This window comes from Caretta caretta, chromosome 16 (assembly GCF_965140235.1).
Source record: "Caretta caretta isolate rCarCar2 chromosome 16, rCarCar1.hap1, whole genome shotgun sequence".
NCBI lineage: Eukaryota > Metazoa > Chordata > Testudines > Cheloniidae > Caretta > Caretta caretta.
Window position 1 is genome coordinate 20,420,441 of NC_134221.1, and position 18,952 is coordinate 20,439,392.

Here is an 18,952-nt window from a genome sequence, read left to right on the forward strand (position 1 = left end):
AGTGATCTTAATAGAGTGTGACCCACTGCCCTGTTCCCTGTGCTTTGCAGGCACCTGCTCCATCAGTAATCTTGGCCTAGCTCTTGAAGTGCTCTTTGCTAGTCAGCTAGCTAAGGTAGTGTCGGACCATGGCATGTTGTTTCATGTAGGTCCCGCTAATACATGTTGTTACATGTAGGTCCCGCTAATACGGTAGCTAATATTTTTTACATTTTTCAATGAGCAGTTGTGGGTATTTTTTAAAGGGGCAGTTTAATGCAGAAAGAACATTTTATAGTTATAGCCAGTGTAAAATGGGCTTCATGTAGGGTTCTTAACTAGCTGATCCTGTCTCCATAGCTAAGAGACTGTGATATGAAAGGGCTCTTCTGGAAGTGCTAATGATGTTATAAGTTAACATGAAGGGGGTCCCTTCCTGCTTTCCAAGCAGGCGTTGGGTATGATGAGTGATGTATGACTGACATAATCGCCTAGGGCAACAGAACTGACACTTACTTGTGGTACAGGCAACGAGGGAAAGTTTAACTGCAGCAAGTGGCACAAGAACAAGGACTCACATGGAAGATCAAAATGAAATTCCCCGACAGGTCCAAACTTTTCCCTCTGCTTCACCCATGCAGCCAAATGGCTGAATATCAGATTAATCAATGATTGTATAATGTAAGGGACTTTGTCTACAGGCACTAGTATATACTTCTAGGCAAATAAATAAATGAACAAGGAATCTTCCTTTCAGAGTGGTGCTGTCTGTCTAAGGAATCCCTGCTGGGAAGACACCCTGGGATGAGAATCAAGGTTCTCTTCAGCAGATGAAAACCTGCTGGCCTCTCAAACTTTAGCATTCTTCAAATCCCTTTGTGCTAGGTTAGATACCTGCTGTCCTAGGGACAGAACATCCGCTGGGGTGTGAATCAACCTAGCTCCCTTGAAGTCAATGGAGCTTGTCTAGCTACATCAGCTGAGGTTCTGGTGTGTGTGTCCCTGATATTGCTCAGGGCGAGAGGAGGAGAGAAGCAGTAACTCCGTGTCAGGATGAAATTGCTGGGATGCAAACTGTAAAACGCAAAATAATCTGACGCACTAAAGGAATAAGCCTGGAGTGGAGTTCTTCCTGTGCAGCAAAGCAAATTGTGTATGCCATGCAGGGAAATGGATGACTCTCTTAGAGGGAAGCATTTTCAACTACTGCCCTATGCCAATGACACTGCCATTTCACAGGCATCTTTGGGGCAGAGGAAATACATGGGTGCAGAACTGCTGCTTTATCTGGTGGGGCAGGAGGATCAGGCTTGACAGGCCTCATTGGAGGCCAGGTCAGGTCACACGCAGTTCTGTGCTGTACTGGTTAGCTGTGGGATCTGCGAACTACCTTTCCTTGCCTGTCTGGGCTTGAAGTGGCCTCTTTCTTCTGAACTTTGAGGACTATCTTAAGCACTGCCTGAGAATTGATGAATCCCCTCCCAGCTTCTGCCAGCTTTTTGGCTGGTAAGGCACTTAACACATAAGGCTAATCACAGGAATTACTGGTGTCTATATGAATCATGCTAGCAGTTTCCCACAGCCCCGAGTGTCATTGACCTGCATTCCCACGCTGGAAATCGGGGTTTGAATCCTGGTTCCAAATTTCTCTCGCTGCCTGAGCTGAGCAGGCTGAGGAAGGCAGCTTGTGAGGAGAGCGAGGCAGTGTCATCCCCTGCTCAGTAGCGGCCCCTCTGGGCAGCATCCTCAGCTAGGAAGATGGCAGTGGTGTGTGGCAAGATGGCCCAGTTGGGAGTGGTGGTTAGTCCATGGGGCACTGATGCACTCAGCTGGGCCTGCTGTCACTTTCACTGGCCCATCTGGCTAGTGACTCCTTCAGGTCTGCTAAGCACCAGTCTGGGATGTTGGGATGGGCCCTGAAATCTGGGTAATTCCCACTTTTCAGTCACCACATGGTTAACCCCATTGTAGGCGGAGTAGGCAAAGAGGGATAAACCAGGCTTTGACAAGGCTGCAGAAGATGCCCCAGTGAGAAATGAGCTCACACAGGCTTGAGAAACCACGTAATCTGGCTGTATGGTTGATGTACAGTCCTGAGCAGAAAGAGAACAGGGCTCAGATATCATGTGGAAGAGGGTGAGTTAAGAGGCTTGGGGCTTAATTTCCAACATATGCCGCTATCCTATGAAAATGAACCTTGGGCTTGAATAAAGGCTGCGTGTTACATCAATAGCAGCTGATTATTAAAAGTGTGTTTATTCCATGTCAGTTATCATGTAATAAGATGGTCGAGTTGCACCATTTGCTGAGCTGCAATATATTTTATAAATGATCAATTGGTGTTTAAATCCCATGTGATAACTGTCTTATTACATCTAAATTTAATGTGTATTTGGGAAACCCTAATTTAAAGTGTTTCTGCAGGCACCAGCTGGTGTGCTTTCTAAATACAAATGCAATCACATAATTCAGAATTACATCATAAAAGTAAGTTATAAGAGATTAAAATGCACAACTATGTTCTTCAGTCAAGGCAGCTTTTATGTTTTTTCTCCTTATTCAGACACAAATCAGAGCAGAGCATCTAATCCCTGATTAAGTGATACACTGGGGGGATTTTTTTTAATGGCAAACAGGCATTCACTACAGGGAAGTTATAGCAGATCAAAAACAGGCAGTTGTCCCTTCTTTGCTCCGCTGTGAGGGACAAGTTAAAACCTTAAAACATCCCTGGAATTATTTGTGCACTCATTGAACTTTGATTGCATAATGGTACTGTAAGTACTTTAATGAACTGGTTAGTGTATATATGTGCTCATCACTCCTCCACCATGTGCCATAGGCACTATACTGCTAACAGTCGGTGAAGATTCTCCTGACCTCAGGTGGGAGGGGGCTTTGGCTTTTGGAGTAGGAGGAACTGAGTTCTAAACCTATGCCACAATATAAGCCACAAATGAGAAGCTCTGAGGTAACAATGGAATTGTTATAATGCTGTTCCAACCTCATGTCAGTTTGACTTTGTATTCACACTGGAATCCTCTTTTCTACATTTGCCTGAAGAAAAACAGTCCTGCATTTAGGTCCCCTCCTTTCCTCGGTGCGGGATGCACAGTATTTCTGGACAATTGTGGGAGTTGGCTGCATTTCAGTGATGGGTGAAGAGCGCCCAATAATATGACAAGTTAGATCATCTTCCCTCCCAAAGCATTTTGAAACAACCAGTGTAAATGTATATATTGCAATTGCATCCGCATAGACGAAGAAGTTAGGCATGTCAGTCTTACTCATTCGATAGCCGAGGGAAGGGCATTGTGCAAGTTCGTGAGGGAGCTAGGCAGCGCTCGCAGATACGTGAGGCCAGCAAATATGCCACCTACATCTTCCTACTGGCCACAGCAGCAAAGGGGAGTCAGGAAAGCCCCATTTACAGTCATCAGCGACACATCTGACCACTCCACAGCTGAAGCGATTGACCTGTCCCCACAGATGGCGTGGAAGGTCAAAACCAGGGGGCTAGACTGTTGGATATGTCACAAGACAGGCACTGGTTATGTTTGAAGCTTGTTCTTGCCACCTCATTCACCATCTGGAGTATAAGTGATCCTTTGCTATGGAAAATCTTCAACAGTATGTCAGTTCCACAGTCACTTACCCAGGGAGCCTATGGACAAGCTACCATCCCACTATGGCGAGCTCAAAGCTCTGGAATTAGAGGAATAGATGTGACAATGGTATGCACCAAACCAACTTTTCTTTAAAACCCAGTCAAATATAAAACATACTTAAGTGCATGAATGGTCTTTTATAGCTGCAATAAATCTAATATCTTTACAAAGACCAGTATTTTCTCTCTACATTGAATGAAACATGAGATTCCTTAATAGAGAGGGAAATTAAAATCTAGTTTTATTGCAGTTCCCGTAACTGGTATCTAAGCTATTAATAATCAATCCATTCTTGCTTAAAAGCTAACATTTATCATGCCAGCTAAGACGAGCTGACAGGCACGGGGGGGAAAGCACAATTGTCTGCAATTACACTTTGAAAAATGTGATCTGTGCTACTGACCACCCGGGATAAATGATGAGAGTGAGTTTGTTTTTTCAAGGGGGAGGTTTGGATTTTTTTCTTTTCCTATAGATTGTTTAGATGCCAAGCTAATCAATACAAACATTTGCCATAAAGGCGCTACCCAACACTGGGTCTGTGCCCAGGAAAAAGATGGATGCCCATTTGAGTTGTGCTGCTGAATAGCCCTGAGTTTTATCTTCAGTCAACAGAAGTTAGGGTTGTTGTTTTTTTTAAGGAGAGAGTTGCAGCTCTTGGAAGCTGTCTCAGCTGGAGGTTACAATGAGTCCCTTCTCCTGAAAGGGTATCCACAGAAAGCATGCTCAGAAGCCAGCATTTTCCACACTTTAGATTCTATTCACAACATCAGATAAAAGCTCTCCAAGCAACCTGTCCAGCTCAGGGGATTCTGAGCGCTGAGTTTATAGATTGTGTTAACTTGGCTGGTAAGCTATGTGCCTGGAGCGGGGTTTTTTTAACCACTTGGCATAGTGCAGCAGGAGTCTACCCAGATGGGCTGCGTTAGGGATTTTCCTTTTCTGTTCCCACTTGAGTTTGACACTTGTGGATGTGGGGAACAAAGCTAGAGCCAGATGTTTCACAGCCAGATGCTCTGAAACCTTCCCCATGCAGCTCTACCAAAGAGTTTCACTCCTGGTACACACCTCCTCCTGCTATTCCAGTCCTGGGCCCCCAGGCAGCTCTGCCAACGCATTGCCCCAGGCCCAGCCTGCGGTACGGCCTCCGATTCCTATTTGGGAAACCAGGCAGCTCTGCCAAAACACCTCTGGCCTGACCCGCAGCCCTCTAGGGTGTTTCCTCCTCAGCCCCCCCCCCCCGCCCCCCCCCCCACACGCTGGCAATTTACCAGCATCCTGACCTGCAACCGTCCGTCCTTTGCTGGCTTTTAACCCCCGACATGGCAGCTCTTCCAATGCACTTGGGTCTCACTCTGCCTGTGTAGCTCTGTCCTGATCTCCAGCAGCCCCTGACATCTGATTTGAGTGCTGGGCCCTGTACACAGGTTTTCTAATGCACTTCATTCCTGACTTGCAGCAGGCATCCCTTTGCCAGTGCAGATTCTGTGATGTGGCCAGAACTCTATCATGGATCGAAATATGACCCCTGCACTCTTTTTCCCGTGTGAGCATAGACTGGATTTGAGCACTGGTTTCTAGTGGTGAAAAGCAACTCTATTCGAACCACTGCATGCTCTAATGGCCGTATGATCTCCTACAACAAGAAGGAAAGACACCCACAGATATATGATAGTGCTAAATGGTCTCATGTACAACCTTTCTGTAAGGTCAGCATTATCAGCACTATTGAACAGATGGAGAAACTGAGACAAAGAAAAGGGAAGTGACATGCTCAAATGCAACAGAGAGAGTCAGTGTCAGAGCCCGGATTGGAACTCAGGAGTTCCTGGTGCCCTGGTATACGATCTCTGGTCACTAGCCTGCATCCTTCACAGCTGTTGGCTTCAGAAATCACCATGTTGCGTTTCACTAAAGACTCTGGCTCCTGGCTGCATGCAGATATTAATGTGCTTGAAAGTGTTGAATTAATTCTGCAGGCATCACTGCTGCACAGTGTAAGGTGAATGAGGTAACCGTGGGAAATAGGTACACAGAGACCCGGATCAACACAGGTGTCCTGCCTAAGCAATAGTACCTCTTGCAGGGCATAGATATGGGGCACTTGACTTGTGTGTCCCAGGAGCACCCTCCAAAATGAGGCAGAATTCTCTCCCCTTCACCGCTTCATGCAAGTGAACCTGGGCACTGCTCACTTATGTTTCCAGCCATGGAGCTCTCAGCCGAAAGCTGTCTGCAGCACTCTGTAAACACCCACGGATCCGTGCAGCGTCAGCACCTTCTGCCAAGATCCTCTAATCCTTCAACAGCTTTCTTTGCAGCTTGGCAGGCGTGAGCTGCTGGAGCTGGACGAGCACCAACACGGGCTCCTGATTCTTGTGTCAGCGATGAACAGTACAGAGATCAGGCTGGCTGGAAGAACGGTGGAGGGACGCTTCCTGGGGAGACCAATCCCTCCCACCCACTCACGCCCTTCAGGAATCCTGTGCAAGGTCACACATGCAGATGGGTTTGAAGTCCTGGTACTGGGTCGCTTGCTAAGCTGGGCCAACCGGAAAGAAGCTGCATGTCCCAGGAATGAGCAAGGCGCCAGACTCTGGGCAAGTGCCACGCTGCCCGTTGGAGAGTTCTCTTGGCTTAAGGAGGAAGAAACACACAGAAGTCCCAGTGCATTGTGGCCCAGTGGAGTTAGTTCTCTGAGGGTCTGTAACTCTAGGCTGTGCGAGGCTCTGGCCTCCCAGGTCTTTGCTGTCTGTGCTCCTTGCTCCCATGGCCAGCATCTAACCAGCAGAGCTAGGGCTAAGTGCTTCCCCTTCCACCTCTCCCTACTTCCATCCAACACTCCCGCTTAGCAGCCCACCTCTCTATGCTCTGTCTTCTCCTCATTTCTGCCTGGGCATGAGTAACAAGGAGATGCAGACACCCTGTGTTGGGAGCGAGCTTTGGAACTGGACTGTCAGTGAGTGCCCATGAAATCCTTGTGCTAAGGCGTAAGAACATAAGAACAGCCACACTGGGTCAGACCAAAGGTCCATCTAGCTCAGTATCCTGTCTTTCGCCAGTGGCCAATGCCAGGTGCCCCAGAGGAAATGAACAGAACAGGTAATCATCAAGTGATCCATCCCTTCTCGCTCATTCCCAACTTCTGGCAAACAGAGGCTAGGGACACCATCCCTGTCCACCCTGCCTAATAGCCATAGATGGACCCATCCTCCATGAACTTATCTAGTTCTTTTTTGAACCCTGTTATAGTCTTGGCCTTCACAGCATCCTCTGGCAAAGAGTTCCACAGGTTGACTGTGTGTTGTGTGAAAAAAATACTTCCTTTTGTTTGTTTTAAACATTAAATGTCATTTGGTGACCCCTAGTTCTTGTGTTATGAGAAGGAGTAAATAACACTTCCTTATTTACTTTCTCCACACCAGTCATGATTTTATAGACCTCAATCATATCCCCCCTTAGTCATTTCTTTTCCAAGCTGAAAAGTCCCAGTCTTATTAATCTCTCCTCATATGGCAGCTGTTCCATACCCCTAATAATTTTTGTTGGCCTTTTCTGAAGCTTTTCCAATTCCAATATATCTTTTTTGAGATGGGGTGACCACATCTGCATACCAGGGATTTATATAGAGGCAATATGATATTTTCTGTCTTCTTATCTGTCCCTTTCTTAATGATTCCCAACGTTCTGTTCGCTTTTTTGACTGCCGCTGCACACTGAGTGGATATTTTCAGAGAACTATCCACAATGACTCCAGAATCTCTTTCTTGAGTGGGAACAGCTAATTTAGACCCCATCATTTTATATGTATAGTTGGGATTATGTTTTCCAAGGTGCATTACTTTGCATTTGTCAACATTGAATTTCACCTGCCATGTTGTTGCCCAATCACCTAGTTTTGAGAGATCCTGTTGTAGCTCTTTCCAGTCTGCTTGGGACTTAACTATCTTAAGTAGTTTTGTATTATATGCAAATTTTGCCACCTCACTGTTTACCCCTTTTTCTAGATCGTTTATGAATATGTTGAACAGGACTGGTCCCAGTACAGACCCCTGGTGGACACCACTATTTACCTCTCTCCTTTCTGAAAACTGATAATTTATTCCTACATTTTGTTTCCTATCTTTTAACCAGTCACCAATCCATGAGAGAACCTTCCCTCTTTTTCCATGACAGCTTACTTTGCTTAAAAGTCTTTGGTGAGGGACCTTGTCAAAGGCTTTCTGAAAATCTAAGCACACTATATTCACTGGATCCCCCTTGTCCACATGCTTGTTGACCCCCCACAAAGAATTCTAGTAGATTGGTGAGGCATGATTTCCCTTTACAAAAAAAACCTGTTGACTCTTCCCCAACAAATTATGTTAATCTATGTGTCTGACAATTTTGTGCTTTACTATAGTTTCAGCAAGTTTGACCGGTACTGAAGTCAGGCTTACCGGCCTGTAACTGCCGGGAACACCCCTGGAGCCCTTTTTAAAAATTGGCGTCACATTAGCTTCCTCCAGTCGTCTGGTACAGAAGCTGATTTAAATGATAGGTTACAAACTACAGGTAGTAGTTCTGCAATTTCACATCTGAGTTCCTTCAGAACTCTTGGGTGAATCCCATCTGGTCCTGGTGGTTTATTACTCTTTAATTTATCAGTTTGTTCCAAAACCACCTCTAATGACACCTCAGTCTGGGACAGTTCCTCAGACTTGTCACCTAAAAAGAATGGCTCAGGTTTGGGAATCTTCCCTCACATCCTCAGCTGTGAAGACTGATGCAAAGAATTCATTTAGTTTCTCCGCAATGGCCTTATCGTCCTTGAGTGCTCCTTTAGCATCTAGATCGTCCAGTGTCCCCACTGGTTGTTTAGCCGGCTTCCTGCTTCTGATGTACTTTAAAAAAAATTGGCTATCACTTTTTGAGTCTTTGGTAGCAGCCTTTTCAGTGCGCCTCCCTAGGTGGCAGGTAGCTGTGCCTAAGATCGCCGCTGGGTATCGTTAAAGGAGTTTGTATGTGGTGCCTGTGACTGGAGACAGAGTGTCAGAAGCTGCCAGCATGCCAGTGTCGGCTCTGTCTTACTCTTGAGTACTCAGTCCTGATACCATTTATTGGCACCACAATTCTATTGCTTGCAGCGGGTCAGATCCACCCTGCTAATATGGGGGTGGGCTGGGGGGGATTTGCACCTCTTGCTATTCACAGGCAAAGCTGCATCAGTGAGAGCATCACCTTGAGGTTCCACCCAGTTTAAAATTTGCTTCAAGCTCCATCAGCGTCCTGCTGGTGGAGGCTGCCCTCTAAAACAGCTCATCTCCAGCCCGGCCCAACCTTCTCCCAGGCCAGTCTGGCTCCATCTCTCCCAGGCCAGGATGGCTCATGCTGCCAGCTGCAGAGTAGCTTACACAACACACAATTTAAGTGACTTTACCATCATGAACCAAGCAGAGCATCCATGTCTGCAAATTGCTCACCACATTTTCTGCTGTGTCCAGTATCCCACTGGTAGGTTATGGGACATGCCACTTGCCAAGAGCAAAGAAAATCTCTCCAGCTGCATCACTAAAGACATTACTGGTCAGAGGCAAAGTGACACTCAGCATCCAGCGCCTCCTTGGCTATCACAGTGGAATGAAATATTGCATTTTACTTTCTAGTTATAACCACCCGGGGCTGCATGCAATTTTTCAAGGGGCCGAGGGTGTCTGACTTTAATGCGATAATAGTTCTTCACAAGGAGAGGCTCAGAATGTATCACACGGTCATGGGAACCTAACGTGACATTTAAAACATAACCCAGGAAGCCATGTTAAGGTAAAGCAACTGCATAGCACAGTGGAGGTTCGGTCAGCATGTTAGATGGCCCACTGTGACTTGCCTTAATAGCGGTTGTGCACTTTACTTAAGAGCACTTTCAAAATCTCCCCTATATGTGGCGAATGCTCACTTGACCAGCTGAGGTTATAGCACCCCCTTCTGGAATGCTCCCATACAGCCTGGGGCAGCAGAGCAGCCACCCTGATGTGTATCAATCTATCAGATTCACTTCCAGGTACTAACCGGCTGAGACGGGTGTCCATACTAGGGCTGGAGGTCAATCTATTTATCTGTGGGGTTGTTCTTTCATTTGTCTGAGCAGAGTGGCTCCCCCAGGCTAGAGCTGACCATGCTGGGATTTCATTAGGTCCATGTTGCACCATGCATTTGTTTGGTAAAACAATTAAAAACCTGTGGACATCTTGCTGCTATCCTTAAAGATCCTAGAGTCAACGGGTGAAATCCTGCCCCTGTTGAACTCAATAGCACAACTCTCATTGACTTCAGAAGGGCCAGGATTTCACCCAGTACATCTCCACAGGAAAAGGTGGGACTGGTCCCTTCAGAACATTTCCAGGGCCTAGGTTTGAATAATTCCGCAAGAGAGATTCTGCATCTGCATTGTGAGACTATCCTCACAGAACACTTGTATGATAAAACTTGGTTATTCCATGGCATTTTTCATCCAAAGAACACAAAGCAAACAGAAGTAAGTCAGGATTATTATCTCCTCTTCACAGGTGTGGAAACTGAGGCACAGAGTGGCATGACTTGCCCAAGGACACACAGCAGATTAGTGGCAGGGCTGGGACTAGATTCCAGCTCTCCTGACTCATTCCAGTGCCCCAACTACTGGACCACATGTTCAGTGGCAAGTCATCTTGCTCAAGTCCATCACAATACCCTCTAGCTTTTCCTTCTGAGCCCACAATCTACAACTTGGTCTTACTCTTGAGTTGCAGACTGCTACCATATCCACTCTTAGCTGTCACTTAGCTAGGCAATATATGTTTAGCCTTTCCTCAACAGGTCCGTATCTGCAAGCTCTTAACAATTATTTTTTTATCCTAGGTAGGCAGCAATTTAATACTACAATCAAACATCAGAATCATGGGCTCAGCTGGAAAACCCAGAAAAGCCACATGGACAAGAGACTGCAGGTAAGCGTCAGTCTTCCACATATTACATTGGCCTTGCTGAATTTGAAAATACCATGTTGCTTTTTCTGCTGCATGGCACAAGGATGATGCACACATGATTAACGTGATGCTGGTACTTAAATTTGAGCTTATTATAAAAGCGTCTACAGAGTTTTAAAAAAAATTAACACCCCCCCCCAAGTTCCTTTTATCCACTTATCACACTAAAACTAAACTAAGATACTATCATTCTTGAAAGGTCCCTATTGTATTTACCCGTTATGCATTGATTAATGAGCTTCCAAGTCACTCAGTAATTTGTTTGTACAGGTGTTAGAGTGCTTTGTTTATAGCTGACAAAGAAGATCCAAACCAAAGTTTCTGGCTTTAGGTCTATTAGTTTTAATTCTTTTTTTACAGGGGGCAGGAGGGGAGAGGGGTAGGAATTGATTTGCTTGATGTAGTGGTATTCATGAAGCATCTGACCATAGATCTCCAGCCGTGATATTAAACTTGCCGTGACAATTCTCCAGACTCCAAACTTTTCAAATGAGTTTTTTGCCATTTAAAATTAATAATTGTTCTGTCTAGAACAAGGATAATTAAATGCCTGCTCATCCTCATTATCGTCAGCCTTGTGATTTGTTGTATTCTCTGTAATAAAATTAACCAGTTTAACTAATGGTTGCCAAAACTAGATAATTAGAGCTAAGCAAAGAATTTGCAACAACTAATTTACCCATTGGCTTTGGCTTTTTTTTTTTTAACTTGCTTCGGGCTAAATTGAGGCTTACCCATAAGCCCCATATAAAGGGCAGCACATTGTTGTTCTGCTCCAGGACCAAACCAGGAACCAGATTGTGACTCCAAGAACTCAATGACAGGAGTGTGGATGCTGGTTCCAAAGACTCCATAGTGCAACACATGTCACATCACTACATGGCATGTCCCTCTTCGTGCCTGACCCAACTCCCACTGAAGCCAATAGAAAGATTCCCATTGACTTTAATAGGTGTTGGACCTGGCCCCTAGATTGACGTCCATTGCTCACATCCATTCGATATATCTCTGTCCATCTAGCTTTTTTTTTTTTTTTACACCACATATAATTAACCTGTGGGATTATTATAAAGGGTGTTTTCCCCTCCTTACAAGGAGGAAGTTTATTAAACAAAGTTGCAGCCTGCTGGCTTTACTGTGGCAGGCTGATGGAGGTAAACGGCACACATTGGCTCTAATCTGATGGAGGCAAGAGATAGAACAACTAATAATACTTCCACATCAATGCCAATATTTTGAAACAAAGTCATATTTCTTAACAACTGTGCTTGCATTTATGCTTGGAGAAAAACCATTCAAAATCTGACAGTGACCTTGGATTGATATCGCACCTTTCATCCAAATAGTTTTTCATCCAAAGTCCTTTACAGATGCAGGCCCTTGATTCAGCAGAGCACTTAAGCACATGCTTAGCTTTAAGCTTAAAGTCAATGAGGTGTAAGCACATGCTGCTTAAATGCATTGCTGAGTAGGGGCCTGTTTCTCAACCTTTTCATGCTGGTGACCCCCTTTGGACTTAAAAAAAAAAAAAAAAAAAAAGGGACTTCCTTATATTAAGACTTGAAAAAATGTTGACCCCCGACCTTAAATATAAGTAAGTAAATTAGGACTAATGCTGGCCCATCGGCGTTAATAAACTAATATTTCAAACCTACGCAAATATAGTGCGTCATTTCAGTTCCTATACAGTTTTATGTTAGCAGAGATTTCTTCCCCCCCAGAATATTGTGTCATCAATAGTATCGGTCTTCCCGCAGCCATGTGACTTCCCGCAACCATGTGAGCTCACTGCTGCTTCCTGTCCAGCCAGTGTTGTTGTTTTTCGTGGCTAGCAAATAGTGTATGCATTTTTCTTCTTGCGCAGTGGGTACATTTTTAGAGAGAGCTCAAGCAAGTACTTCACGGAATGAAGGAGCAAGGAAGGCAAAATGCTGCAAGTACGACTGCAGCTATTTAATCGACGGCCTTACAACAATCGAAAACAAACCGCGCTGTGTTGTGTGCCATGAAGTAATAAGTGTTGAAAGCATGAAACCTTCTAAATTAATTCGGCATTTGGAAAGGAAACATCCGCAGTTAAAGAGCAAACCTCTTGAGTTCTTTAAGAGACGTTTGAACAGCTTGAATAGCAGTCGAACGCAAGTAATGTCAGTAAGAATGCTCTCGAAGCTTCAGCTCTCATGTTGCCCAAACATGTAAGGCACATACGATAGCTGAGAATCTCAGACTTCCTGCAGCACAAGACATGGTCACAAGCATGCTTGGCCAGGAAGAGGCAAATAAGCTTCAAGCTATCCCTTTATCAAACTATATGGTTTTGAGGCGTATGAATAGAATAGCTGATGACATTCATGAGCAGTTGAAAGCAAAGTTAAAACAGTGTGAATTCCTAGCTGTTCAGTTTCAACAGGCTCAGCAGTCCTTAGCTTTCGTTCAATATAATTCAGATGCTCCTGTTGAGGAAAACATGCTCTTCTGTAAAGCGCAGCCTAGCCACATGACTGGTGAATGTCTCTTTACCGTGTTTGTTGAAGCTGCCGAATATTTTGAAATTGGTTGGGGAAAATGTATTGCTATCTGCAGTGACGATGCCAAAGCAAGAACTGGCAAGAACAGAGGGCTTGTTGCAAGATTAAAAACAATTATGCCACATGCAATGTGGACCTATTGCTTCTTACAGTTGCAAGGACTAGCTGCAAAAGGAATGCCTTCTGGGTTGCGTCAGGTGCTTGCTGACTCTGTAGAAGTTGTGAATTTCATAAAACGCAGCTGTATGTGATGAAATGGTGCACTTCATAAAAGTCTTCTCTTGCACACTGAAGTGAGGTGGCTCTCCTGGGGAAAAGTGTTAAGCAGGCTTTTTCAACTGTGAGCTGAAGTACTTATGTTCCTACAGCATCAAGGGTCTCCTTTTGCTAAATTGTTCAGCGGCCCATCACAGCTTCTTCAGCTGGCTTACTTAGCAGATGTCTTCAGTCATCTGGATTAGTTGAGTATGAGTTTTCATGGACGACACAAAAACATAACAGTGTTGGGAGACAAAGTGAGAGCCTTTGGAAAGAAGCTTGGTACCTGGTCCACTTGGCTTCAGAGTGGAAACTTTGAGTCATTTCCCCTGAGTTGCAAGTTTATGAAATTGATTGCCGATGACGAGTGTGAACAATTAAAAAACATTATGACTGAACATATATTTGAACTTAAAAAGCAGTTCCAGAATTACTTCCTGCCGGACAACGAAGAATTTGGCAAGAGGTAGTTAATTAATCTGTTCAACAAAAGAGTAGTCGAGTTTGCCGAACTTACAGGAAGCCTGCAAGATAAACTGATCGAGCTTTCATCTGATAAAACGCTTCAGTGTTCATTTTGTTCAGAAGGTGGGTGCACGTTTTGGATGGCGCAGAAGCATGAGTCTCTTGAAGCTTTGAAAGTTTCAATCCCATTCACAACTTATGGGATTCTCGTCTATGGTTGCGATAAAAACAAAGCGATGAAATACATGATGTGTGGAGAGTAACCTGCTGCGGAGTGTTTCTCCAATTCAGTCCAACATACAGAAAATGTGCCTGTACAAAACAAGCACAAGTGTCTCACTGGAGGACTCTGTAAGATTCATCATTTGTAAAAAGTGAACCTATAGTTTGTTTCTGTGTAAAAATAAACTTTGATCTGGCACACAAATGTGCCTTCACTTCTGATCCCCCCCCTCCCGAAACCAGTCCCACAACCCCCAGGTTGAGAAACACTAGTCCTAATCCAAAACTCATTGAAACAACTGAAAGATTCCTATGGACTTCAGTGATCTTTGGATCAGTCCGTATGGGTCAGTGGGACTCCATGTCGGGGTAAAGGTCTGCATGCATGTATCTGCTATAGCATCAGATCCCATATATCTAAGTCTCTATCTACAGAGATTACTGCTGTGTTAACAAGTGGGCAATAAGGGTGGATATCCTGGATGTCTATTATTGTTCTTCGTGATAGTGTGTTTCACATCTCCATGCCCACTCATCTTTGCATATTATTTGCTGCTATCAACATGAATGAACCCTGGAGCCATTACAGCTATAATTAGCATGGTACATTCCAACAGGCCATGTGTAATAGAATACGCTGCACTAGCTGGGACTGCACAGCAATTCAGCGATGCAAAACTCAGCACTTTCTGCTCACTGGGGGTTGTATTGGTTTCAGTTAATGTTCAAAAAGTGCTTTGCCGATGAAAAGTGCTCTCGGTCAGATCCAGATCCCCTTACATGGAGAAGCCCTTTAATCCCCAGTAGATCTGTTCACTTCAGTGCGACAACTGGTGAACTAAGGTGCTAATCACCAGGAGCAATGATACAGTATCACAGTCGACCCCTGTATAAGTGCTAATTATTAATTATTATTATTATTATTTTATTTTAACCATTAATATCCAGATAGTCAAACTCAGGCTTGAGAGAGGAAGGACAGTCCAGTGGTTAGGGTGCTAGTCAGGGACTTAGGATACCCTGGTTTAATTCCCTGCTCTGCCACAGACTCTCTGTGTGACCATGAGCAAACCACTTAGATTCTCTGTGCCTCAGTTTCCCACCTGTAAACTGCAGATAATAGCACTGCCCACCTCACAGTGGTGTTGTGAGGATAAATACATTAAAGACTGAGCAGTGCTCAGATACTCCAGTGATGGAGACCAGATAAATACCTAAGATAGACAGGTTTCATGGATGAATTTATCCTTGCTGTAACTCCATCAAATTCAACAGAGTTACAGCAGAGATGAATCCGTGCCTTTGATCTAGAAAGTGTTTAAACTTGCTTAACTACCCCCTAGAGAGTAAACACCTCCACTGCACACTGCAGAGCCCTGTCGCATGGTCTGTGTGTGGTATTTTCATTGAGGTCAAGGGGGTCTCAGTGAGAATGGAATATGCATTAGGAATCAGCACTGTGAACTGGATAGGAGAAATGTGTCTGTAATGAAGATTTGAAAGTACAAAATCATGGAGTAAATTGTCCAAAGGGGAGAGTCACCTGTCAGCATTCTGTTTATCAAATTAACATCCTCAAACTGAGAACTGCACGGCAGATCTCCTGTACACCAGGAGAGAGGAGCATTTTGCTGGATGTAAGAGTTCCTAGCTTTTCATAGCGTGCAGCAATTAGAAGGAAGGAGAGATTAAATTAGCACTCCTGAATCACTCTCACTGGATATGATTGAACTAAATAAGATTAGTGAAATAATGCTACCCACATTAGGGTTCTGTGATTATTCTTTGTTCATGTACAGCGTGCTAAAAACAGGAGACAAATTTTATACTTAGCCACCAAAAATCTTTTTTTTCCCGTGGCGTAACTCACTGATTTCAGTGGTGTTACCCTGAGGATGAATTTGTCCCACTTATGTCCTGGTATCACTCAGCATGGGCTTTCATAGGGCCAGCAAAAGGCACCTCTTTAATCCATGGACTGTCCGTCTGCCAACTCCCAATGTCATGTGCAAGTAATGAAGGTGCAAGTGCTCTTCAAAAAATTATCTGAAGGATTATTATATTATAAAGTGTAAGGCTTCTTTACACTTTACAGGGTCACTGCCATTCACCCCCAGATAGAACCTATATCCTCCTAGCATCACATCCTCCACAGAGATGAATAAGCAACATATTGTTAAATTTTGGTGTGTCTCAGTGACAGAAGATGTTCTTCCGCTTAACAGTTAGTTGATGATTCTCAGAGCAATCAGTGCTGCTGCTCACTTCTCTTTCCTGATGATTTTTGCAAGCAGTCCTGCAACCAGCCAACCTCCGTTTTCCATTTGAATTGCATCATGAATTTTGCATTGAGTCTGACATTTCAGCCAGGAAGCCTGATGTAAGGAAGGCAAACCTAGCACACACTGATAAAATGGCAGAAATTAACCAGAGGAGCAACATGCCCTAGGCACAGTCACTGAACAGGACTGAAATGCCGACAGCACAGCCAGATAATGTTTTCCAGAAGCAAACTCCTGGGTAAGTAAAGAAAAACTTAGCAAGAAAACTTTTTAAAAAGGCCACAGGTAAAACACAATTGGTTTAAGAAAACTATCTTGTCTGTTTCAAAGTTTTGCGAAATTTCACCTACTGGGCCTGACTTTCCCTGCAGTACCAGGGTGTGATCTGTACTTGACTTCATCGGAGTCCATCTGGATTTACGCCAGTGTAAATGAATCCATCAATAAATCACTATAAATATGAAGCCAGGGCTGTAGATTTAGTTTTCTATCTTTCAAGAGTTACCCTATGGTATCTTTGATGAAGTGCTAACAGATGAGTAACCAAAGCTAGCAAGTCACTTCCTCACTTTTCTTGAGATACTTCTAATTATAAATTTTTAAAATTTACTTATTTAATTATTTTATATATAATTTCTAAGAGAAGAGATTTCCTAAAAGGACTTTTCACTCATGAAGAGCATGAGATCAGTTGCTCATCAGCTGACACGTTGTAGGGTTGTCAGTAGATTAGGAATGCTCACCAGAAGTGACAATTACTCTTAAATAAATTCCAAAAGACGATATGTAAATACTCTAAACTTGGCAAATACCTAGGGAGGGGGACATTAAAATAATGAGCTAACAAAAGACATTTGGTCAGGCACAATCTTTTAACAGGAATGGACTTTAAAATTAGGGTTATTAGCACTGTTTCATTCCATCAGCAGTTAAAAAAGCTTCAGAAGGTGATGCAATTAATTTTTAAGTTTATATTACACATTAGAACACAAGAGGCCATTAACAAGGCAGTGATATTAAATTTAATGTACTTGGAAAATTGGACAGTGTGTCTCTCCCTACTGAGTATATTCCTAGGTGGCAGACAGGGGCAATAACGATAGAGGTATATCTCATCATGTCAAAGAGAAGTAATGGTCATTATTCTATGTTTGAGGGACAGGCACACATAACTTTGTAGGGAAGATATTAGTCATCCATAAACTGGGTGGACATATGGGAAATTGTTAAAATTCCCAGGCACCATAAAAAATAGAGGGTGGAGCAGTGGGCCGATTGCATCATTGGAGAACCATGCAAGGAGAGCAAAGTAAGAGATACAAAGACATCTCACTGAAATATTGCACTCTCCTCGGGTGTGCCTTCACTAATGAGAAAAAAGATGAGTTCTCACCTCCTGTTAACTAACACGAGGCAAAACCCTAATAATGACCAGGCAGTTTGTAGCTTTCACGTGGGTTAGCAGGTGGAGGTAAAGACTATGGGGGACCCTAGGTTTACTTCAGTCTGCCAACTCATGTTAAACTACAACTGCCTTGTCTTCACTTGGATTTTATGTTATGTTGGTGACCGTATGTTAACAAATATGAGGTAAGAACACAGCTTTTTTTCATGGTGAAGACAAGGCCCTAATCGCGTAATGAGACTTCAGGTCTGAAGCAGACAAGAACAAAAGATATGTGGTTGTGAGTGGGCTTGTTGGAATAGGGGGAGGATCAACAGGAAGCAGAAGGACTGAGGTAATCTCCTATAAGAAGACAAAAAGCAGAACATGGAGATGCAGAAGATCTCATGCTGAAATAATCCTGGTAGCTTTCTGACTGCTGCTACTTATTCTGGTGCCTGTGCTAGAAACCACCTCCCTTAAGCAAACCCCCTGCTTTAAATTCAGCACCCTAAAATGTTCTCTGTGCTCCCCAACGTTTGATCATTAAACCCCAACTCAACCAGTCAACACATTTTTCTTCCCTGGTCCCTTGTTTGAGTGACAGTGGCAGACAACTTTTGCTGCATTGAACAGGTAGGTTCATTGATCGGTTAGTTCAGCCCTGCATGGGATCAAGGGGAGGTGGGATGCAGGATCCGGTCAAATCGAACAGTTGAGACGTGAAATCACCCATCCTTGAGATGAAAGGCAACTTGGAAAGTCCTTTGGAATGCAGACCAGAAGGGTGGTCTCGTGTAGACCAATGGCTGTGAGCAGAGTATCGGAGGAAGTGTAGCAGGATTATGGAAAAGACAATATTTAATGAGATGCTATGACAGTGTAATAGTGAGAGATGTGGGGGAGAGAGGAAGAGATTGCTAAACACACAGCTATGCACGGAAAAGATAAAGGAGGATGTCTGAAAGTAGAGCATCAATATAATTCAGACCCTCCTGAGGGAATATATAGTTACACAAAGAGAAACTGGCTGGTAATGAGAGAGTGCGGGTCGTCCTCTAGGAAAGTGACAGAACACAACCTGCTGAATGTTGATCCGCATCCAGAGGCAGGTAGCAGGGATCACTGACTGTCGGTAGCAGGGATCTCAGTCTCAGGTCAG

At 44.0% G+C, this 18,952-nt stretch overlaps 1 long non-coding RNA gene across 3 annotated transcripts in view; it reads left to right on the forward strand.

The window, feature by feature from the left end:
• The window catches only part of LOC125623636 (uncharacterized), a 58,296-nt gene that overhangs the window by 23,072 nt on the left and 16,272 nt on the right, over window positions 1–18,952 (forward strand). For all 3 annotated transcript variants that reach the window (XR_007353066.2, XR_007353065.2, XR_007353067.2), the window contains one exon: window positions 10,524–10,612. This is a non-coding gene — a long non-coding RNA (uncharacterized LOC125623636). The remainder of the gene's footprint in view (window positions 1–10,523; window positions 10,613–18,952) is intronic.